The sequence below is a fragment of the Protopterus annectens genome, chromosome 8.part0, assembly GCF_019279795.1.
Source record: "Protopterus annectens isolate FY-2018-M chromosome 8.part0, PAN1.0, whole genome shotgun sequence".
Taxonomy (NCBI): Eukaryota; Metazoa; Chordata; order Ceratodontiformes; family Protopteridae; genus Protopterus; species Protopterus annectens.
Genome location: NC_056741.1, coordinates 1,170,459,586 through 1,170,483,085, shown reverse-complemented (window position 1 = coordinate 1,170,483,085; position 23,500 = coordinate 1,170,459,586). Strand labels below are relative to the sequence as shown.

Below are 23,500 nucleotides of genomic sequence, written 5' to 3'. Positions count from 1 at the left end.
CACAGCTAGTTAGTGTGTCTTTGGCTTTTGGCCCGAACAAAGATGAGCTATCGAAAGGGATGTTCACAAAAGGAGATTTAAAGGGTTCTGCAAAGTCTCATAAGCACATCCAGGAATGTCTCCTTAGGGAAATTCCTGAACCTGCTGCCCTGCTCACTCCATCCGCTGCATAAGAAATGAGTCTCATAGAGGAGTTGACCACTGAGGTTAAGGTGGAGAGCTAAGAGGAAACCTTATGTGATACCCCTTCAACTACTGAACCTTGGAGGGTATCTCCTAGCTCTTTCAGTAGATCTCTCTGAAGCCTAGTAAAGTGAGTCAGATAATTCAGTGATCTGAGTGCAAAAGTCTCTGAAGAGAAGATGTGCTTTCTATATCTGTCCATTGTACGGAACTCTTTGTTTGGCAGATGGACAGAAGAGGATGTCTCTGAAAGTTCCTTTTTGGTAGCTGCCGCCACCAGCATAGCATCTACTGGGGCACTTTTAGTAAGAAATTCCTTCTTTGAAGGTGAGGTGATGAATTTGTTTGGCCTACGAGGAACAGGTTCTACTGAGTCTGGAGACTCCCATGCCTTTCAACTAATTGCATTAGCTCATCGAAGGGTGGAGACACCCAAGTGGTGGATGGGTGAGACCCAAAAGCCTTTAGGTATACAGACTCCTCCTCAGAAGGGTTGATGGGCTTCCAGCTGCCTCTCTGTTTTAGTATTTCCAGGATGTCTGGAAAGGAGACATCCTCAGAGGGTGACGTGAGAACCCTTCCGAATCATCATGGTTTGTATCTGAAGTGATGGACTCCTTTGGGGAGTCTAGATGCTTCCTCTTACATAGTCTCTTTCGAGGGACCTTATTCAGGAGGGTATTCTGGAGAGGTTTTGGAAGAGAGAGGGTCATCTGATGGGGCATCCTGAGGCCTTGGGTATCCATGTCTTTGTGGATGGAGTGATACTGAGACAGACAATGGTGCCTTTGGGGGAAAAATGTCCTGACCCGAGAGTGGACCTCTCCGTGGAGGCAGCACTCTCCTCATTACCTTAAAACCCCTCCCCACACCTAGTCCAAGGAGATTCCTGGCTCCGAAGAACCAGAGGGAATCCCCGGAACAAAGGGGGTTGCCTCCAAGGCTGAGGTAGGAGCTGAATTCACCCGAGTCGAAACTCCTTTTTTTTTTATTTGTTAAACAATAGCGATCAGCCAAAACACACAGAAAGGGCTCTCTAACTAAAAGGGACAGAGGCAGTTCTCTAACATAAATGAGTTACCCTGAGTATTCAGAAGGAAAAACAAGGGGAAAACCAAAGGGAAAAGCATTCTAATTTAAACAGGCTAAGGCAGTTCTGTAATTTAAATGAATTAGCCTATTATAGGAAAGAACACCCAACCAAGTAACACAAACTGAGAAATCACAAAGCAGGCTGGTGTTACAAGAAACAAGGATACAATTTATTCTTAAGCCCTTTCGTCACAGATTACAGTTGACTTCTTCAGAAAAAAAACAGAGTGCCTCCACCCCACTCCTTAAATACTCATTACAAATACATTCCAAACCAATTTGTAAAAAACACCATAGGCATTTAAAGGTACAGACTCCTTGTTTGCTCCACAATTATGCATGCAAGATAAAAACAAACGAACTATAAAACATGATTCAACATGTACTTTAAACTTAGTATTTTGACAAAAAAATCATAAAGTGAACAATTGAATAAAAAGTCAACAATTAGATGAAAAAATCAACAATTAGATAAAAAAAATCAGCTTTTAACCTCAAAAAACTGATTATTGAAACCATTTCATTCAACCCTGTAAAAATATTGGCATTGACCCTTAATTGCCATAACAGTTCTTTGTATTCTAGCCAGTAATCCATAGGACCTGCTCTCTCATCCATAGTCAGCTGTTCAAGAGCTGTGAATTTAAAATTATGACCTGGGTGAGTATTGATGTGCTTGGCCAGTGAATTTTTTAGGTTCATTTTCCTAATGTCATATAAATGCTGATAAATACGTGTACGAAAGGCATTTTTGGTCTTGCCTATATAAAAACAGGCACACTTCTGGCAAATACCAGCATATATGACATTCTTACTGCTACAGTTGTACTTATACTGAAATTTCACCCATCCATATCCATTAAGAAAAACACTGTCACCTTCCAAAATATACTTGCAGTGAGTACACTGCTTGCATTTGGACATTCTCCCTAATACCCCATCAATATTGACACCTTTCCTCCTCTCTAAGATATTTTTAACACTGGTGCCCTTTGTGTACACTACCACAGGGGCTTCCCCTACTCTCTCTCTTATGGCATTGTCTCCTGCCAAAATAAACCAGTTCTTGTAGACAATGTCCCGAATCAGAGGGAACTGAGGGGTGTAAGTTAATATAAAACCATGGTGAAAATGACCAGAGGATGAATCCCTGCTCTCCAAAGGAGCACACAATCTGGAGATGTCAATCCCTAGTAATGGATAAAAATGTCCCTCAAGTCTCTTCCTAGTTACTTCATCAAGAAGAGGTAACACAAATTGCTCAGGATAACCTCTTTGTACCAACATATTCAATAAAACTTCCCTTTCTGCATAAAAATCATCGATCCTGCTAGTCATGCGAGCCAAGCTCACTCCCTGCCTGTTAACCAGGGAGCGTTTCTGCTGTACAGGATGCCCGCACTCATAATAAAGAAGGGAGTTTGAATATGTTGGTTTTCGATATATGGTAGAATAAAATTATGCAGAGGTATAATCCTTGCTAATCCTGATGTCCAGGTAACTGATGGAATCGACATGAGTTCCCAAAGTGAATTCCAGAAATGTAGTGCTGGAGTTGAGGAACAAAAAGAAATTCATCCAACTAGTCGTGGTTACCTTTCCATAAAATCAGGATGTCGTCGAGGTAACGTCCATAAAACTTACACCATGACATCCCTGTAGATGGAAAAACTATGGAAAGTTCCCACTGAGTCAGGACTATGTTCGCAAAAACTGGGGCACAGGCTGCACCCATAACCACACCTGTACTCTGAACAATTGACCCCCATAGATTACAAAACTATTCTCCAAAACAAGTTCCATCAAAGTTCTCAGAGTTCAAATTTTGGTATGTGAAAAATTAGTATGATGACATAAAAAATCATAAAACATATCCACTCCTTCTGTGCGAGGTATTACATTAAATAAATCCTTCACGTCTACAGTGGAAAAAATAATGTCATTGCCAAAGTATTCCTGTTTTATTTTTTTGAGACAATCCCAGGAGTCCTTGATGATATGTGAAAAAGAACTTAAACAGTTCTTTAACTGTATGTCTAAGAACTTAGCTATTGGGAGAGTCTTAGATCCTTTTGCATCCATAATTGGTCTTAAGGGTGGGTGCGAGATATTCTTGTGGATCTTAGGGATCCCAAAAATAGTGGGAATCCTCGGGTGCTTTTGCGTACAGTAGTTGAATTCTACTTCTGAAATTTGGTTGTTCAAAAGTAAATCCATAAGGACCATATCAACATGACTGTATGCAATACTGAGTTCATTCCGGGAAACCTGCTGGTACCCTTCCCCCAGTAAGTGACTTAACATACTGTCAGAGTATCTCTCTTGGTCCATAACCACTAATCCTCCTCCCTTGTCCGGTATCATGACCCAGATGGTTTTGTTGTTTGATATACTATTGAGTAAGGAGGCTTCTTTCTGAGTAAGGTTATGTGGTATGGTGCGAGATTTTTTCCTAGCGAGGTCTCTGATGTCATTCGAGCATATTCTTTGAAACAGCTGAATTGAAGGACATAAAATGTGATTTGCTACACTGGCTTTTCTACATGTCTCAGCAGTATTGTGTCCCTGATTGCCATCACCCGGAGTCACATTAAAATTCAATTTCCTGGTAAACAGCATTAAGTCAAGCAATGTTTTTTCTAAATTAAATTTCCTTAAAGGCACAAAATTAAGGCCCTTCTGAAAGAGGTTGGCCCATTCTTTAGTAACCAGGGTACTGCTCAAACTGTAAATTTTGAAGTCATGATGGTCATTTTCAATGATTTCCAATTCGCCATTCGTATCATCAGATGACAAACTGGTATTCAGTGCCAGTTCTCCCATCTCCCCCTCCCTTTCCCACCCCCTTGTTGGTACTGTGGGGGATGAGAATGTTGTTCGCCCTGGTATATCATGGTCGAAGGCCTCCTAAACTTGTGATTTTGCTGCCGAATTCTCTCTGACCTTCTTGGGGTGGGCCTAAAGGGATGGGACCGGGGTTATTGTCACTTTGATACTCAGATTCAACCATACCCTCATCAATAAAAACATCATTATTGTTGTTTGAGTTAGTGGTGCCATTGTTGACATGGCCATTTACACTTAAGGGATAAGCTATACCACTTTCATAATCTTTAGCGTCCCTTAACAATTTCTTATTCTTCTTTTTTTTAATTTTGTCCATAACCTTGTCAATATTTACAAAAATAGTATTGCATTCATTGAGATTGTTAGAAAAATTAACATCATTCTTAATACTAGCATCAAATTTGTTCACAGCATCTTGTAAAACAAGATATTGTTCTCATTGTCATTAACCAGCAATTGTAATAATTCACATCCCTGGTGATTGAATAAAACAACCAGATCTTTATGTAAATCACTGTTGAAAGTTAAGCCATTAGGAAAACGCCAGTATGTAAGTCCTTTAGGCACTTGTTTGCGCCTAAGACATTCTCTCAAGTATTGGTTTTCAATTTGAATCTTTTTCAACTTGAGACATTCTTTTTCAAGATTTTTAAACATAAAGTCAACAGTACGTTGGGTATTATGATGGTTGCCATTATGAACAAAGCCCATACTGTCCCTGTTAATCCATTCTGATAAATTCAACATTTGGATGGCATCACTGAACAAACAAGGGTTCTGCTCTTTCTGGGTCCTCCGTTGCTGTAACCCCGAAGAAACTGAAGTACCTGGTTGTGTAACAGCAAATGCTCCCGTAGTACTGACATTTTCTCGTTGGTTAGGGCTTCCTTGCCCTAATGGAATAGTAAAAAGGGAGTCTTGGGAACCAATAATCAGGGCTGGTTTCGATGGAACAACTTTGTTGACCAAATTGTCAGTTTTCTGACCCAGGCCCGATATGTGAGTGTTAAAAGAACCGACAAGTTCAGTCAATTTATTGATGGCTGTAGTAAGTTCATCATGCTTGTCCCTGGTACCACCTCCGCTCTGCGTGGAAGAATCCATACTAAACACCCAACCAAGTAACTATTATATTAACTATCAGTATAAGTACAACTGTAGCAGTAGAAATGTCATATATGCTGGTATTTGTCAGAAGTGTACCTGTTTATATATAGGCAAGACTAAAAATACCTTTCGTACACGTATTTACCAGTATTTATATGACATTAGGAAAATGAACATAAAAAATTCACTGGCCAAGCACGTCAATACCCACCCAGGTCACAATTTTAAATTCACAGTTCTTGAACAGCTGACTATGGATGAGAGAGTAGGTCCTATGGATTACTGGCTTGAATACAAAGAACTGTTATGGCAATTAAGGGTCAACGCCAATATTTTTACAGGGTTGAATGAAATGGTTTCAATAACCAGCTTGTTGAGGTTAAAAGCTGATTTGTTTATCTAATTGTTGATTTTTTCATCTAATTGTTGATTTTTTATTCAGTTGTTCACTTTATGATTTTTTTTGTCAAAATACTACGTTTAAAGTACATGTTGAATCATATTTTATAGTTAGTTTGTTTTTATCTCGCATGCATAATTGTGGAGCAAACAGGGGGTCTGTACCTTTAAATGCCTATGGTGTTTTTTACAAATTGGTTTGGAATGTGTTTGTAATGAGTATTTAAGGAGTGGGGTGGAGGCACTCTGTTTTTTCTGAAGAAGTCAACTGTAATCTGTGACGAAAGCGCTTAAGAATAAATTTTATCCTTGTTTCTTGTAACACCAGCCTGCTTTGTGATTATAGGAAAGAAAAAAAAACTCTCTAACTTAAATGTGCTTTCTAAATTTAATGCCAAGATAGGGAAGAAAGGCCTAATGGAAAAAAAAAACGATGGCCAGCAGCAAAAACAACAGCAGAAAAAGAGTGGAACACAGATAATTTACTTAATAACAATTAGCTGAAATAAAAGCTTGAAAATAGTCTAACAATTTTAAATACAAGGCAGAAAAAGAACTACTTAGCCAGAGCCAGTATGAAGAGCACCCAATCTTGTTTAGTGGCAAACAAGATCTGGAGAACTCTCATAGTGCATCATGGGATAGGGTTTTAGCCATGAGCTAGTGGAAGACCTCGAGCTTTGTATTAGGCCGAGTTGGAACTGAAGATCGGTTCCGAACCTAAGCTGCTAAGAATGAAGGCAAGATAGGACAACATCACATCATCTGTTCAGTTGCCATATGAAGATACTTTGGAGCCTTCCATAGGAAAACAGCACAAAAGTCCAGTTGGAGGTGGACAGCAAGAGAAGGAACATGAAAAATGTGGCAGCTTTGACACAGTCAATGTTGTGGAGTGATAGGCTAGTAAGTTCCCATATGAAAGAGCAACAGATGACACAAGATGAAACTAAAGAGAATCTGGCACAGGAAGATGCACTTGAAATTTCTGTAGAATGCCACCTGGAAATGGGGAACAAAGAATGTGCCCTCATTTTAGAGGAAAATTATCTGAGAAGAATTGCTTGATTTAATAGAGATGGACAGACAGACACATTAAGGTCAATGACAGAAATAGCCTACATAAAGTTAGTAAAACCAAAAAGTTAGAAGCTTGATAAAACAAATGAACACAGTAATTAGGACTTCTCAAACAAATCCATGCGATATACCAGAAGTAAATAGGATATATTACTGTGCAGCTAAATTAATAACAGGATAAAGTCTTACCACAAAAACACTGGGCAGTAAGGGAAAGGAAGGGGAGAAATCAAATGCCATCATGGAAGTAGTGAATAGAGAAAACTATAAAGCAATTAAGACAATAAACATCACTTGTTAGAAGAGTATAGAAGAGGGAACAGAACAAAAATACTGAAAGGTAGCCATGATAAAATCAATGCACAGTATCAGAGCAGATCAGGATCTGTCATGCACCATCACAAATAATAAATTAAAAAAATATCACTCCTACTGTGTACAAAGAGAGCATTTGGGAAGAACAGCCCCTGTAGCCTCTTAATCCTGCTCTGTTCCCTCAAAAAATAAATAAATAAATAAAATATATACATATTTTATTCAGCTGTGCTTACTGTAACTGTCTTAGTTGCTGTTCTGCGTGCTATCTGTTCAGTCGCTCATACTCTACACTTATTACTGCTTGTTAGTAGCCTTCTAATTTACTGCCTTCTGCACTTGTTTTTAGTCATTTAATTTAATTGCATTTATTTAAACTGTATTTGCCGTAATATTGCTACACACTCAGGTGTGCTAGCCTGCACTGCAATTTGAATTGTATTTACTGCTGTTTTAGCTGCTTTTCTGTAAAAAAAAAAAATTCTAAGCGTGTTTCCTGCCTTTCCTGTAACTAGTCTAGTCCAGATACAGACATGCTGTATCCAGGACTGTTGTTCAGCTTCTGAGCCCCCTAAGCCTTTCTGTGTTGGGGGAAGCCTTCTAGCTTATCAGTGGGAGTGGTAAGCACTAGGTAGCCTATCTACCACAGGAAGAGTGGGTTTTGGCCCACAAATTGTAATTCATTGGCCGTTTGGGCAGTTTTTCCATCTCTTTCTACTTTCTGGTTTAAAAGCCCACGTTTGGGTTTGGTCCCCACCTTTCCTGTAACTAGTGTAGTCCATGTACAGATTGGTTGTATCCAGGACTGTTGGGAAGTTTCTGAGCCCCCCAAGCCCTTCTGTGTTGGAGAGAAGCCTTCTAGCTTATCAGTGGGAGTGGTAAGCACTAGATAACCTATCTACCACAGGAGGAGTGGTTTCTGGTCCAGAAATTATAGTTTATTGGCCATTTGGGAAGCTTTTGCATCTCTTTCAACCTTCTGATTTAAAAGCCTGTGTTTGTGCTTGTTTCCTGCCTTTCCTGTTACTAGTCTAGTCCAGGTACAGATTTGCTGTATCCAGGAATCTTTGCAAGCTTCTGAGCCCCCAAGCCCTTCCATGTTGGAGGTAAGCCTTCTAGCTTATCAGTGGGAGTGGTAAGCATTAGGTAGCCTATCTACCACAAAAGGAGTGGTCCCTGGTTCAGAAATTGTAGCTATTGGCTGTTTGAGCAGTTTTTTCCATCTCTTTCAACTTTCTCATTTGAAAGCCACACTTGCGCCTGTTTCCCGCCTTTCCTATAACTTGCCTAGTGCGGTTACAGAGTTGCTGTATCCAGGATTGTTAGTAAGCTTCTAAGCCCCCCCCAAGCCTTTCTGTGTTGGAGGGAAGCCTTCTAGCTTATCAGTGGGAGTGATAAGCATTAGGTAGCCTATCTACCACAAGAGGAGTGGTTCCTGACCCAGAAATTGTAGCTATTGGCCGTTTGGGCAGTTTTTTTCCCATCTCTTTCAACTTTCTGGTTTAAAAGCCGCACTTGCACTTGTTTACCCCTTTCCTGTAACTAGCCTAGTCCAGATACAGAGTTGCTGTATCCAGGACTGTTGGTAAGCTTCTGAGCCCTGCAAGCCTTTCTGTGTTGGAGGAAAGCCTTCTAGCTTATCAGTGGGAGTGGTAAGCACTAGGTAGCCTGTCTACCACAAGAGGAGTGATTCTTGGCCCAGAAATTGTAGTTTATTGACCATTTGTACAGTTTGTCTATCTCTTTCAACTTTCTGGTTTAAAATACCACATCTGCACTTGTTTCCCATCTTTCCTGTAACTAACCTACTGGGAAGCACTAGAAAGCCTTAAACTGATACAAGCCTTCTATCTTAGAAGAGAGACTTTGGAGTGACGAAGTATTCGTTTTCTGTACTTTCTTGCTGTACTTAACTGTTTTCTGCCTAAACGCCAATTTTCCAGCATTTATTGTGATTTCAAAGCTTGATTTTTTCACATATTGTACTTATATGACTGTCCGCACTTTTAAAAAGTTGTTTTTTGTTTAAATAATTTCTTTAACTGTTGTAGGCTACACACTAAAGTGTGACAGCCTTTTCTGATCATTTGTAGTCGTTTAACATTGTTTTAAGTGTATTTTTTACTGTTTTTGTCATCTTTTCAAAAAAAAACAAACAAAAAAACAATTCCTTGTTTCCTGCCTTTCTAAACTAGTATAGTTCAGTTTTCAGGCTAGTGCTGAATTCAGTGCTGTGTTACAAGTTTCTGAGTTGCCCATACCTTACTTGGATAGTAGGAAGTTTCTGTGTTCACCTGTGAGAGAGGGGAGCTTTGAGCTGTCTATCTGTCCCTGGAGGAGTGGTTCCAGCCCAGAAGTTAGTAGCTTATTGGCCATTTTGGGCTAATTTCTATCTCTTTCATTTCCTTGCTATAAAATCCATGTTTGCATGGTTTTGCATGCTGGGCAGCCCCGGTTAAGTAGGGTTAAATTATTCCCGGCTCCAGTAAGTGTCCACTTCAGTTTTTCCCTTGAAACTAGTCTAACTCTCAACCTAAGCACTCAAAAAGCATCCTACAGCCCAGCACTTGCTCAGACCTAACAGCAAGCACTAATATACCCTGACACTTGATTGCCCAGCAGGGCAAGACTCTTTATTCACCCCCTCACCAACCAAGCAACTAAGCAGCTCACCCTACTATTCAGGCATGACCAAAGGGCAATTTCAGGTCTACTCTCCAGTCCAGCTGGTGAATCTGGGTATCCTGAGGCAATGTTACAAATGCCTCATGTGCACAGACAACCCTCTCCTCCTACCACAAAACACTAACATATGTGAGAGATGCAATTATACAGCCAAACTGGAGGCTAAGCTGTCTCCACCCAAGACTGGAACATACAGTCAAGAGGAGAAGGTTAACACTTCCACCACACCTCCAGCCACACATAGACCTACTAATCCAGCACTGGCAAAAAGTATGCATAAATACACAAAATCATACTCAGAGGCTCTAAATAAAAACCTGAAAAGCATCAGAGACCTCCAAAGCAGACACCCAAACAACCTGCACATCCTGTCACAAACCAGACAGCACATAAAACACAAAATCAGTGTGCAGCACAATCACAGCCCTTAAGGCGAAATAACATACCTAACACACTAGTAATAGGTTACTCTATAGTCAGGCACACTGACATCTCACTCACTAGGCTGGACAAGCAGAAGGTTACTGTTAGCTGCCTTTCGGGAGCCAGAATCCACCACATAACACAAGCACTCAGGTCACTCCAGAACAAGTACAAATATGACTCTGTCATTGTTCATGTTGGTGTGAATGACCTGAGATGTACCTCCCTGGATTACATGAAAAGAGACATGGAAGAGCTCTCTGATCATGTAGCCCAGGCTGGTATGACCCTAACCCTGAGTAGCATCCTGCCCTCACCAAGAATGATACCTCAGTTTAAAGAGAAAATGATCAATTTCAACAACTGGCTAAGCTTCTGGTGTCATTCAAAGGGGATCCAGTGTCTGTCAGCCTGGGACGACATGCTCGACAAGCCGTGTTGCTTCGCAAGAGATGGCTTGCACCTGTCACCCCTAGGCTTTTGAATATTGGCCAAGGCTCTTAATGCCCCCATAGTGCCTTTTCTATGCAAGGCTCAAAAGTCAAACCCACCTCCGTAAACAGCACAATTAACAAAAAACTGAGAGTTATGCTACTCAATGCCAGGAGTTTAAATCTCAAAATGCACGTGCTCGAAGCACTCCTCAGTATGGAGAACATTGACATCTGTGCAGTAACTGAAACCTGGTTCAAGGCTACAGAGAGCACCCCAGCACTACCGGGCTGCAACTCGTACCACACGTTTAGGCCACAGAACATGTACTGAAACACAAAAGGAGGGGGTGTATCCATATTCATCAAGGATACCTACACCTCCAGGTTAGTGGCGCAGCATGATACCTCTGAGATTATCCATGTGCAACTAACATTGGGCAAATCTGCAATGCAAATTGTGGCCTGCTACAGATCACCCTCCATAACTCAGGACAACCACTCCACCTTTCTGGAGACAAGGGAAAACATGAAGGTCCTACCAAACACCCTAACATTGGGCAATTTCAATTACCCTACAATTAACTGGGAAAACTACTCGAGTACAAATTCCCTGGCCCAGCGCTTCCCAGAATTCATAAACTCAAATGCCCTGGATCAGCTAGTAAACTCCCCTACCAGAGGTGAAAACATATTGGACCTGGTCATCACAAACATGGGCGACAGGTGCTCCGCACCGGAGGTCAACCCGTCACTGATCACTCTGGATGTCCACACCCCACCACTACTCCCAACTAAGGAAACCACAGTAAAAAACTTTTGTAAAGCAAACTTCACCTTACTTAAGACAGAGGCGGTAAGTTTCACAGCCCCCACGCTAAAGGATAACGCTGCCCAAGATGCAGAAACCTTTACAAATGCACTCTATGAGCACCTACAAGGATGCATGGATCATGCCATCCCTAGCAAAACCAAGACTCACTCCTCTAAGAGAAGGAAACCAGTCTGGTGGACCCCTGCCATAAACAGGCTATACAATAGGAGGAAATTAATTCAGAAAAATAGCAAATCCCAAGAAGTAAAGACATCCCTGATCAGTATCAGCAAGAAACTAAGGTCCCTCATAAAATCATCCAAGGCTAACTTTGAAAGAAAAGTAGCCAAGGATTCAAAAGATAACCACAAAGCCGTCTTTAGCTATGTTAAGAATCTAAGTGGCAACTTGCAGATATGCACTGAACTAGTGCAAAATAGCACTAAATATACTGAACCTACTGATATTGCCAACATCCTGGCAGATAGATTCAGTGCAAACTTTACCCCCCTCTTACCCCCAAAAGGGCCCACAACAATACAGGAAAAGTGTAGTGTCCCAGAAATCACAGACACACAGGTGAAAACAGCCCTTTCAAAAGCCAAAAACACAGCGTCAATGGGGCAGATGGTGTCCCAGGCTGCGTCTAGCACGAACTAACCCCCTACCTAAACACACTGTTAAACCTGAGCCTCTCCACAGGCTACATGCCCATAGAATGGCGCACAGCAATGGTTATTCCACTCCACAAAGGAGGGGCCACAACTGACCCTGGTAACTATCGCCCCATAAGCCTGACTAACCTGGTCTGCAAGGCTGTGGAGCGCATCATCATGGAACTCATTAACAAAGACATTGGGAACCTCCAAACACTTGACCTGACCCAGTTCAGCTTTGTTAGGGGCAGATCATGCCTACTAAACCTGGTTGACTTCTTCAAGACAGTCACCAAGGCCATAGACGATGGAAAGGTTGTTCACACAGCTTACCTTGATCTCGCCAGGGCTTTCAACACCATTCCCTACTCTGGTATTACAGAAAAACTCCCCAGCCTGAACATAAACCCCTACGTCATGAGATGGGTTGCCAGCTGGATTACAGACAGAACTCACACGGTAAGAATAGCGGGTTCCAGGTCCGACTCTAAACCAGTCACAAGTGGTGTCCTGCAAGGCTCGGTCCTGGGACATCTACTGTTCGGCATATACTTCTCAGAAGTACAGGCAAAGGCAGGAGGATTATGGCTAACCAAGTTCGCTGAAGACTGCAAACTGGGAGCCATAATTGACTCTCCAGCTGACATAGACATCCTCCAAAAGGGCCTTACTGAGACAGGCACCTGGTTTCAAAGTCATGGCCTCAAGCTAAATGCCAAAAAATGCATAGTCATCCCGTTTGGGAAAAACAAAACACCCATGAATTACCACATAGGTGGCAGCCCCCTTAATACAGAAGAGGTAATAAGAGATCTGGGGACCCAGGTAGATAGTAATCTCTCCTTTGACAATCATAGTTAGACAATCGAAGTAGTTAGGAAATCCTTCTATGTGGTCCATCTAATTACTAAAGGGTTCGCATCTAGAAATAAAGAGGTTATAGTGCCCCTCCACTCGTCACTAATCAGAACCATCATAGAGTACAATGCCCCATTTGGGATGTACCTCACAAGACACTTCCAAAAGCTGGAGAGACCACAAAAGTACCTCACCAAGAGGATTACTGGCATCAAACATATGTCCTATGCAGCCTGACTGAAAAAACTCTGGCTGTACTCAGTGGCATATCTCCAACTCAGAAGTGATCTCTGCCTGACTTACGAAGCCATGTCCAACTCAGAATTGATTGACATGCTCCACCTAAAGAAATCCAAGTCACTGCGAGCCACGCACTCTAGTGAGCTAAACCTTGCCACAACAATAAAAAGAACATGCTGGAGGGATAGATTCCTGTCACAGAGACTCCCCATGCTTTGGAACAAAATTCCAAACTACATTAGGCAGAGCCCCTCACTAACACTGTTCAAGAGAAACCTTGACGAGTGGATGGGTAACAGAAAATATACCCCTGGGATCACTTCATTGGCTACACCCCTGGGATCACTTCATTGGCTCTGCTTGACAGAGGATCAGTTAATTAATCAATGGGGCGGCGATAGCCGACACACTCAGGTTAGGCTTATAAATGCCCTCGAGCAGATAGCCTAGTACCTACCTATAAACCTATGAACCTATGAACCTTTAATCAGCACAGGCAGAAAAACTTCGACAATATGCAGATAAATGTAAAGGAAACATACAAAATATGCAAATTATTGATGACCAAAAAAAGTTTTTTAGAGAATTGGGAAGCAAGGCAAAAGGAATTGAAATTCCACCAAAAAAGAAGTAGTATATACATTTTGGAGAAATATCTATGAAGATCCTGTGGAACACAAAAAGGTGCTGAATGGATAGGAGTAGCAAAAGAAAGAATAAGAAGTTCAAATGTACAGGATGTGAAATGGGGTGAGGTAACGGCCAGAGAGATTGAAGCAAAGTTAAGAAAAGCTGCTAATTGGGAAACCCCAGGCCCATATGCAGTATGTAACTTCTAGCTGAAAGTATTAACATCTTCACATGAAGATTTAGCCATGAGTAAGAACTATTTATATGGGCACCCAGAACAGAAACCAACCTGATTAACAATAGGAAAAACAATGCTCCTACTTAAGAGTGAACCTGCAAGCTATCCTAAAAACTGTAGACCAATAATTTGTCTTCTGATGACATATAAACTATACATTAGAACTAATGCCAACAGAGTTTGTAGTCATTTAGAAAAAAAACTCAAGCATGGCAATAGAAAAACAGGGTAAGAAAAGAAAGTCATATGGAACAAAGGATCCTTTGTTATTAATTAAAGTTGTAATGGAGAACTGTAAAAAAAAGAAAGAATCTAAATATGGCATGACTAGACTACAAAAAAGTATTTAAGAGTATCCCACATTCATGGATAAAATAGTGCTTAAAAATGTATAAGCTACACCCTACATGACCGATTACATTACAGCAACCATGAAACAGTGACAAACCACTTTACAGTTAAGCCATGATAAAGGACAAATTATTATTCCAGGGATAAAAGTTCAAAAGCGGGATATTCCAGGGTGACTCTATTACCGCTGCTGTTTTGTCTTGCCTTTGACCCATTAAGCTGGCTACTTAACAGATTAGGTCATTGCTACAGTTTGGCTACCAGAAAACAACAAAGTATAAAGACTTATCTTCTTTTTGTGGTTGATTTAAAACTGTATAGTAGTTCATCAGATGAGGAACTGAAAGCGCAACTGCAAGTGGTCAAAATTTTTTCAGATGATATAAGAATGTAATTTGGTCTTGATAAATGTGCAAAAGCAGCCTTTAAAGCAGAAAAGCTTCAGAACCAAGAAAACATCAGCCGGGGACAGGAATATGATGTAAAAGAACTTGAGCAAGAGGGAGTGTATAAATATTTGGGAATTGATTAAGAATCAACTATAAAACATGAACAAATGCGAATAAAACTTAATAAGGAATATTTTAGAAGACTAAAATTAATACTGAAAACAGCACTGACATCTAGGAACAAAGTCCAAGCTCTAAATCAGTTTGCTCCCCCTGTCCTAACTTACAGTTTTGGAGTGATTAACTGACCCCAAAAGGTGTTGGATCAGTGGGACATGAGAAAAGAAGGATGCTTCATACTTATCAAATGATTTATAAAAAAGTCAGTGTATACAAGGAATATATATTCCCCCTTCTGAAGGAGGTATGGGCCTCATTGAAATTGATTACATGTATAGATCTGCAGATGTAGGACTGCGTACATATCTGCTGACCTCAAAAGACCCAAACATAGTGAAAGTTTTAAAATATAAGGAGAATAAATCTAAGATTACTTTCCTGCTTAGCTTAGCAGACGCATTATCAGTGTCAACCAGGAATGGAAATCAAACCAGAAGTAAATAAAGATCACGCAGCAACTGAATGCGCCAAAAAACAAAAGAATGTAAGGTGAAGAATCAGATGAGAAGGCAAGAAATGTGGAAAATGCATAAATATAGCTGCAAGTATAGAAAACTCTTAGAACAATCTCATGTTGACCAGGATTGACCACATGAATGGTTAAGGGGAGATGAATTTAAACCAAAAGATGAAAGGTTAATACTGGCGGCCCAAGGTAGTGGATTACTTACTTGTTGGTTTACAAAGTCCATTGGACATGTTGGAGAAACAGACACATGTAGATTTTGTGAAACAGAATTAGAAAGTCACACATCTTTTTGCTGGTTGTGATATACTAATGGCAAAAGAACTGTATACTGAAAGGAGTAATAATATGGGAAGAATGTTGCATTAGCGATTGTGTAAACATTATAATACTGAAGTAGTTGAAAAACATTTGAAACATGAGCCACAAAGCATTATAGGAAATTAAGTTTATCACACATAGGATCGCCCATTAGCAGTTCAAAAAATAGATGCAAAACCAGACAGTTCATGAAAAGAAAAAAGTAGCATTGATCATTGAAACTGCCACACCCAGTGACTGCAGTGTCTTACATACAAAGAGACAGAAAGTCATAAAATACCTTGATTTGTGAGCAGAAATGAGGGTAATGTAGATGAAGGATACCCAGACAGTCCCAATAGTAGTAAGAGCAACGGGTCCTAAAAACAATTTACAATAGTATTTAGATATGTTACCTATATATATATATATATATATATATATATATATATATATATATATATATATATGTATACAGTAACTCCATTTAAATGGTAGGACTCATTACTGGGCACATTACAGGTGCTGTGAAGAGCACTTCTGGCTAACATCAAAGATTGAAACAATACTAATTTCATGAACTTTAATCATACTTTGACTTAGGAATGGGGTCCAGTCCCCTCATGGTATTTGTAACCCAAAGGACTTAGAGAAATTTAAAAAATAAATAAAGCAGTATCTATACATAAAGACAATTTCCCTTGTTAACAATAATAAAAAAAACATAAAAATATTAGAATTGATATTGATAATTTTCATTCTATCCCCAACCTATGGGTTCAGATGCGATCCTTGGATCCAACTCAGCCGTTACAGTAGCTCGTGGTAACCAAAAAACTCTCAAGCTTCATCCTTACCCATAATGTACCATTCCTAAGCACCCCAGATCTTGTTTGCCACTATTCACATTAGAAGTAGTGACCTGTTGCTCTCGAGCAGATAAGTGAATTTAATTGAATTTAAATCTTCCTCTCTCCTTTAAATAGTTTTTTTTCTATGTGCTCTCTATTTATCTTTAAAAATCCATCACCTAGCGACTGTTTTCTTGCTATTATGTCACCCTTCTTTTTCCTTTTCATACAAAAGTACCTCTGAATACTATTGCTAATGTTCTTCCCCTTTACACTTTGTGTACTCCCTTATTACCATTGTTGGTACCCAATGTGAAAAAAAATGAAAACACTGTCATCTGTATTGGCATGTCTGGCAGGAGATTTGTGTATATTCTCATACTGACTTGTACTGTATGCCTTAAATGTAGGTACGTTTTTAGAATGTTGAGTGTTTCCATGTTTTTATGAAGTGTTTGAGGAATCTCTCAGTTTTTTAATATGTTTCTAATTGCACATGCTTATGAGGGAGATTCTAAAATACAAACGGTCCGTTGAGAATCAACAGATTAGTAGGTGATATCATTATAATGTTCCTGGTTGCTATGTGATTATTTGAACAGATGATTGAAAGAACTTTTTCAAATACCTAATTGTTATTTTTAAAATAAGACAGTTGAGACTGTTAACCTTGACTATAAAAAAGACTGCTGAAGTCAGTTGAAGAGCAGTTGCTGTTGTTAGCTGTTGGTTAAGAGTTACAGTGCTGCACAGTGGATACCCAAGAAGGAGAACTCATCAAAAACTGTAAGCCTGCCTTTGCCTTGCTGTTATGTTTTAGATTAGATCAGAGTCAGTATTCTCTAGTTAGATTATGAAGGTTTAGTTATTTAGCTAGTGTTTTTCTAAAATGATGGAGTTCTATCTTACAGTTTAATTTTATATTTCTGGTGATTGAATTCTGGAGGTGGGGAAGGTTATGAAGGTAGAGTTGAGACAGGCTCAACTTACGGATCCTACATTGCAAAGCCTGAGGGAGATGGCTAAGGAAGCACCTGAGTCTCAAGGAAGAGGGGCGTCTGTATACTAGAACAAATGTTTCTTGTATAGAGAGTGGAGTCCTGGAAGTGGGCTGGTAGGTGATGTAATATTGCAGTTGGTGGTGGTTAGAGCTTACTATCTGCCACTTTTAGCCATAGCACATGGCATTCCTTTATCAGGTCATATGGGCATAAGACATACTAAGATGTATTATGCAAAATTTCTATTAGCCTGGGATTGTGAGGGATGTGGTAGGATATTGTAAGACTTGTGAACAGTGCTAAAAAGTCGGTAAAGAAGGGGACACGGCCAAGACTCCATTAATGCCTTTGCCTGTTATCAAAGAGTCATTTCAGAGAGTGGCCCTGGATGTTGTGGGACCCCTGAGTACTCCAAGATCTACAGGAAAGAAATACATCTTGATGGTAGTAGACTATGCTACCAGATATCCTGAGGTGGTGGCTCTGTTGTGTATTGAAGCAGAGAAGGTGGGAAATGGTTTGCTAGAGATCTTTAGAAGAGTAGGTTTTCCACTGGAAATACTGACTGACCGAAATGCCAACTTCATGTCAGACCTGCTGACTTGTCTGTGGAAGCATTGTGGGGTGAAGCATCTAAAGAACACCCCTACCATCCCCAGACTAATGGTCTTGTCGAGAGGTTAAACTCTACATTGAAGACTATGCTACAGGAATTTGCAGACCAGTTTAAAAGGGAATGGGACAAGTATTTGCCCCATCTGATATTTGCATGCAGGGAAGTACCGCAGGAGTCTATGAGTTTTTCACCCTTTGAGTTGTTATATGGCCATAGGGTGAGGGGCCTTTAGATTTAATTTGAGATGATTAGTAAGGTGAGAATGAATCTTACAAGGGGTCTGTTGTGGCTTATGTTCATAACTTTCAGACAAGACTTAAAGAACTTATCTGTTTAGCTCAAGAGAACCTAGCAGTGACCCAACAACAAAAGAAGGTGTGGTATGACAGGAATGCTCGAGCCCGTGAGTATGCTGAGTGGCAGAACATGATGGCACTTGTTCCTGTTGGACATAAGTTACAAGCAGCTTGGGAGGGACCCTTTGAGGTGGTGAGGAAAATCAATGATATGGACTACATGGTAAGTTTGGCAGGTAGAAGACAAGGGCACAAACTACCATGTGAATATGATGAAACCTTATCACAACAGGAAGACTGTAGTATTGAGCACTTGTGGTGAATGGCAGGAAGAGTCTGAAAGGGATATGGTAATTGATCATTTGGGTGAGGCTAGGATTGATCTGTGGAAGAGATTGCATATTGCAGTAGTTAAATCTTAATCGAGTCCAGGAGATATAGATGGTATTGCAGGAATTTGGGGATATATTCACAGGGAAACCTGGGAGAGAAACCTATTAAGTAGGTTCCTTATAGAGTACCTGAAAGAGTGCAGCAGACTGTGAAAAAAGAAATAAGGGAAAGGCTAGAACTGGGGATAATAAAGTCGAACAGTCCTTGGGCTTCCCCAGTAGTAGTAGTAGTACCAAAAAGGGATGATAGTGTGAGATTCTGTGTAGACTACCGGAAATGAAATAGTTGCACAGAGTCAGATGCATACCCCATGCCAAGAACAGACAAAGCCGTAGAACGGCTGAGTGGGACTAGGTATCTGACCACTATTGATTTGACTAAGGGATAGTGGCAGGTACCCTTTACGTCTGCTGCTAGAGAAAGGTCAGGTTTTGTAACCCCTTACAGATTGTATGAATTTACTAGGATGTTTTTTGGAATAAAAAATGCCCCAGCAACTTTCCAGAGGCTGGTAAGACCATACCTTGGTATGAGCAGGGGTATATGCTCTAGCATACTTGGATGACATCACTATTTACAGCCATTCCTGGCAGGAACATCTCCAACATGTTAGGGAGGTCTTGGATAGATTAAACCCAGTAAGTGTCAAACAGGTATGGTAGAGGTCACTTATTTAGGACACAGAGTGGGAAGTGGTAAAATTAGGCCAGAACCTGTCAAGGTGGAAACTGCTCAAGAGTGGCCAGTTCCGGTTAGTCAGAAACATGTGAGGGCATTTCTAGGGACAGCCCGGTACTATAGGAAATTGGTGCTCAATTACAGTGCCATAGCTGCACCCCTTATGGACCTAACTAGGAAGAATAAAGTGGACAAGGTAGTGTGGACCACAGATTGTGAACAGGCATTGCAAAAACTTAAAAGAGATTTTGGGTGGATCTCCTGTGTTAGCCAGCCCAGATTACAATAAAGAATTTATTGTACAGGTGGATACTTCAAATTATGGGGTGAGGGCTGTACTAAGCTAAGTTTCCGCAGAAGGAGAAGAGCACCCAGTGGTATATCTGAGTCATAGACTCCAACGTACAAAAGAGTGTTATGCAGCCATGGAGAAAGACTGTTTGTCCATAGTGTGGGCATTGCAAAAGCTGCAGCCCTATCTTTATGGGAGAAAATTCAAAGTACTCATAGATCATAACGCTTCAACATGGCTTAACAGGGTCAGTAAGCAAAATTCCAAGTTACTGAGGTGGAGTCTTGAATTGCAAGCATATGATATGACCATACAACATCGCAGTGGGGTTAATAATGCCAATGTGGATGGATTGTATGCCAATGTGGATGGATTGTCCAGGAGAAGAGTGGGTTAATATTCCCAGGTAGACCCATTTTTGTGAAGCGTCAGTTTTCAAGGGTCACTTGAAAATCATGCATGAGTCATAAGGGGAGAAATGTAAAGAAAATTAAAACATTGTCATCTGTGTTGTCATGTCTGGCAGGAGGTGTGTATATTCTCAGACTGACTTGTATTGTATGCCATCATGTCTAATTGAGAAAACACAGGTACGTTTTTAGAATGTTGAGTGTTTCCCTGTTTGTACAAAGTGTTTGAGGAATCTGTCAGTGTTTTGATGTCATTAGAATGTTTCTGGTTGGGAGGAGGCATGGCCAAGGATGAACACAGGATAGCAGCAGATTTCTTCAGCTCCACCAATTTCATTACACTGACAGGAATTAATTACTTAAAAAATTAATTTTTGAAGTAATTTTCTTTCTAAATATGTTTGTTTTATATAGTTCTTGAACTATATCTAAAAAAGAAAGGAAATTTTAACAATATTCCTGTTAGAAATCACATTGGAAATTTTCCTGTCAGTTTATCAGTCTGAAATGAGTTCCAGTAAGACAAATTCTCAAGACTCTAGCATCAAGAAAGAACTTCAGTCTCTGATAACTATAATCCAGCAACTTACTGCTAAGATGGATAAAATGGATACTAAAATTGATACCTTCATAGAAAAAACTACAAAACAAATAGACTTGTTACATATAGACCTGCAACAACAGAAGATCCAGATGACAGGCATAGAAGAAGCTGTGAATGACATGGAAAATAGAAAGCAAGAAGATGAAATCAACATTGAGTTTCTGCTGAAACAAAATACACATTTACAAACAAAGCTGGATGACTTGGAAAATAGATCTAGGCGCAATAACATTAGGATTTTTGGACTGCCAGAAAATATTGAAGGTAACAATATTACTTCTTTTTTAACAACATGGCTCCCTAAAACTTTAGACTTACCAGAAGCATTCTCTTTTGGTATCGAAAGAGCACATAGATCTATAGCTAATACTAACTCTAACAAAAACTATCCTAGATCAGTTATAGTTAGATTTCTATCATCTTTTGATAAAGAGATGGTTCTTAAATCTGCTTGGGCTAAAGCTCCTGTTAAGATTATTGAGACAACTGTGCATTTTGACAATGACTATTCTTCCTTGGTAATAGCTAAAAGAAAAGTTTTTCTGCCACTAATAAGGGAGCTTAAAAAGCACAGTTTAAAACATACCTTCTGTTTCCTGCCAAGCTTAAAATCTTCCTTCCTGATGGTCCTAAAATTTTTGATGACTTAGACTCTGCTTTACTGTTTATCAAAAAAAATAAGATTTTGGATAAAATAGAGGAAATGGAATGGGCTACTCCTTCATTAAAGAGACTGGCAACTGAAACTTCGTGGAAGACTTCAGAGAAGAAGAAGAGACTAAAGAACAAATGATTTGTTCTATGTTTTTTTTTTCATTTTTCTCTCATCATTTTACTTCATTATTAATCTTTTTAAATATAGTTCCTGCATTTCCAGAAAGCCACAAATGTTCTGAAAAAGATTTAATCAAAGTTATTCTCTGTGTGCAAAGAAATGTTTTGTTTCATAACCAGTCAAAATATCTGAGGAACTAATAACAAGCTATTATTCAATTTGTTTCTCTTTCTGAAAAAAGAAGTAAGGTCAGTAATTTGATACATTTTTTTTTCTTTGTTTTCTCCTTTTCTTCTTTTCTTTGTTTAAACAGTGACATTCTATTTAGATTATGTAGTGGGTAAAGGGTGGGGGAGGGCAGGGAGAGAAGAGTAATGAAAATATGATAAATGGAATAATAACATATTTATTCCTTGTAAAAAGTTAATATGTTCTTCAAATGCTATTCCTAATTATACTTTCTTGATTATACTGCTTATGCGTGTTTGTAAATAATCTGTCATGCTTTAACTAATAATAATTAGAACTAAATAATAGTAAATAATATGTTTTATTTTTAACTCTATTAATATAAACAGTAAGTAATATTCCATTGTATATACTTCTTATAGCTTTCTCTTACATTATTATACTGCTTTACACTCTTTTATTTTCTACTCTTTTCTTTTCTTTATTCTTTCTCTTTATTTTTTTTCTCATATTAATATATAGAAATGCTTTTGATCATATAGACACAGTAAATAATAAGATTTGCATAAAAATTGAGTTGGGACAAAAATATTGAGTTTTATTACTTATTAATAAGTTTGGGCTTAATTTCACTTACATAGAGGCTGTAATAACCTGTAAAATACATCGCGAAGGTTTTGTCATGTTTAGATGCATTTACACTGCTAAATGAATGTTTGTCACTAGTTTTTAACAAGTTTCCCGCCAAAATGTTAAGGGAGACAATCTGGGATGTGGGCTACCTCATGCACAGTGTCCTCGAGTTGTTTCAAGAGCTTCAACTCTCAGAATTCTCACAGAGAAGCTGAAAGCAGTCAATCTGACCTTTGACCCAGATATCACACTGACACATCACAGATTCAGGAAGAACACTCTACCAGGAAGTAGAACTGATGCAAATGCGACTATGCGAAGGAAAATGAACTCTTTGACATTTAAATGTGAGTTATTTTATATAATTACTTAAATATCTATGTTATAATTCATAAAATATGTCAGTTATAATGATTTTAAATGATGCAGTTTCTTGTAGTAAGTAAATGTCTTATTTTAGAAGGCATAGAAAATGAAACATTTATTCAAGTGTTTTTGAAAATCTACTTGACTGCAGCATACTAATCTGTGTTAAAAACTTATGTTCCAAACATATACATTACTATAACTCATTTAATTCATCTGATTGACAAGCATAAATAACTTTATAACTCTATTCTGGAAGAAATTGTCATGTGATATATTTTAAAGCAGTAGTATAGACATACAAAATACAGATTTTTTTTTTACAATAATGCAAGTGTTTCTGAGAATTTGCATAACTATGCAGTATGATTTATAACAATTTCTATAAATATAATATTTTATTCTATTGACAATAATGAGTATGAGTAAAATGCTCATATACAAGCAATTCAAGGTTTTTTTTTTTGGAAGCTGTTGACTGTATTTACATGACAGAAAATAGATGCATCTTAATATATGTAATGTCTGAACCATATTAGCCAAAGTTTTTGATTTAAATGAATGTTAGAACTTATTTTTACATACTTTGAATAAATTAATATGTAAATATGCCTTCCTTTTTTTTTCTTTTTTTTTCTCTCTTTCTTTCACTCTCTCTCCCTCTTTCACGTCTTTTATTTCTCTCTCTCCTCTTGGTTCCTAATATCAAGTT

The 23,500-nt window shown here is 39.1% G+C and overlaps 1 protein-coding gene across 1 annotated transcript in view; it reads left to right on the top strand.

Annotated features, from left to right (window-relative positions):
• Positions 1-23,500, top strand: part of LOC122808423 (carcinoembryonic antigen-related cell adhesion molecule 5-like) — a 1,123,850-nt gene that overhangs the window by 1,047,523 nt on the left and 52,827 nt on the right. The window lies entirely within an intron of this gene.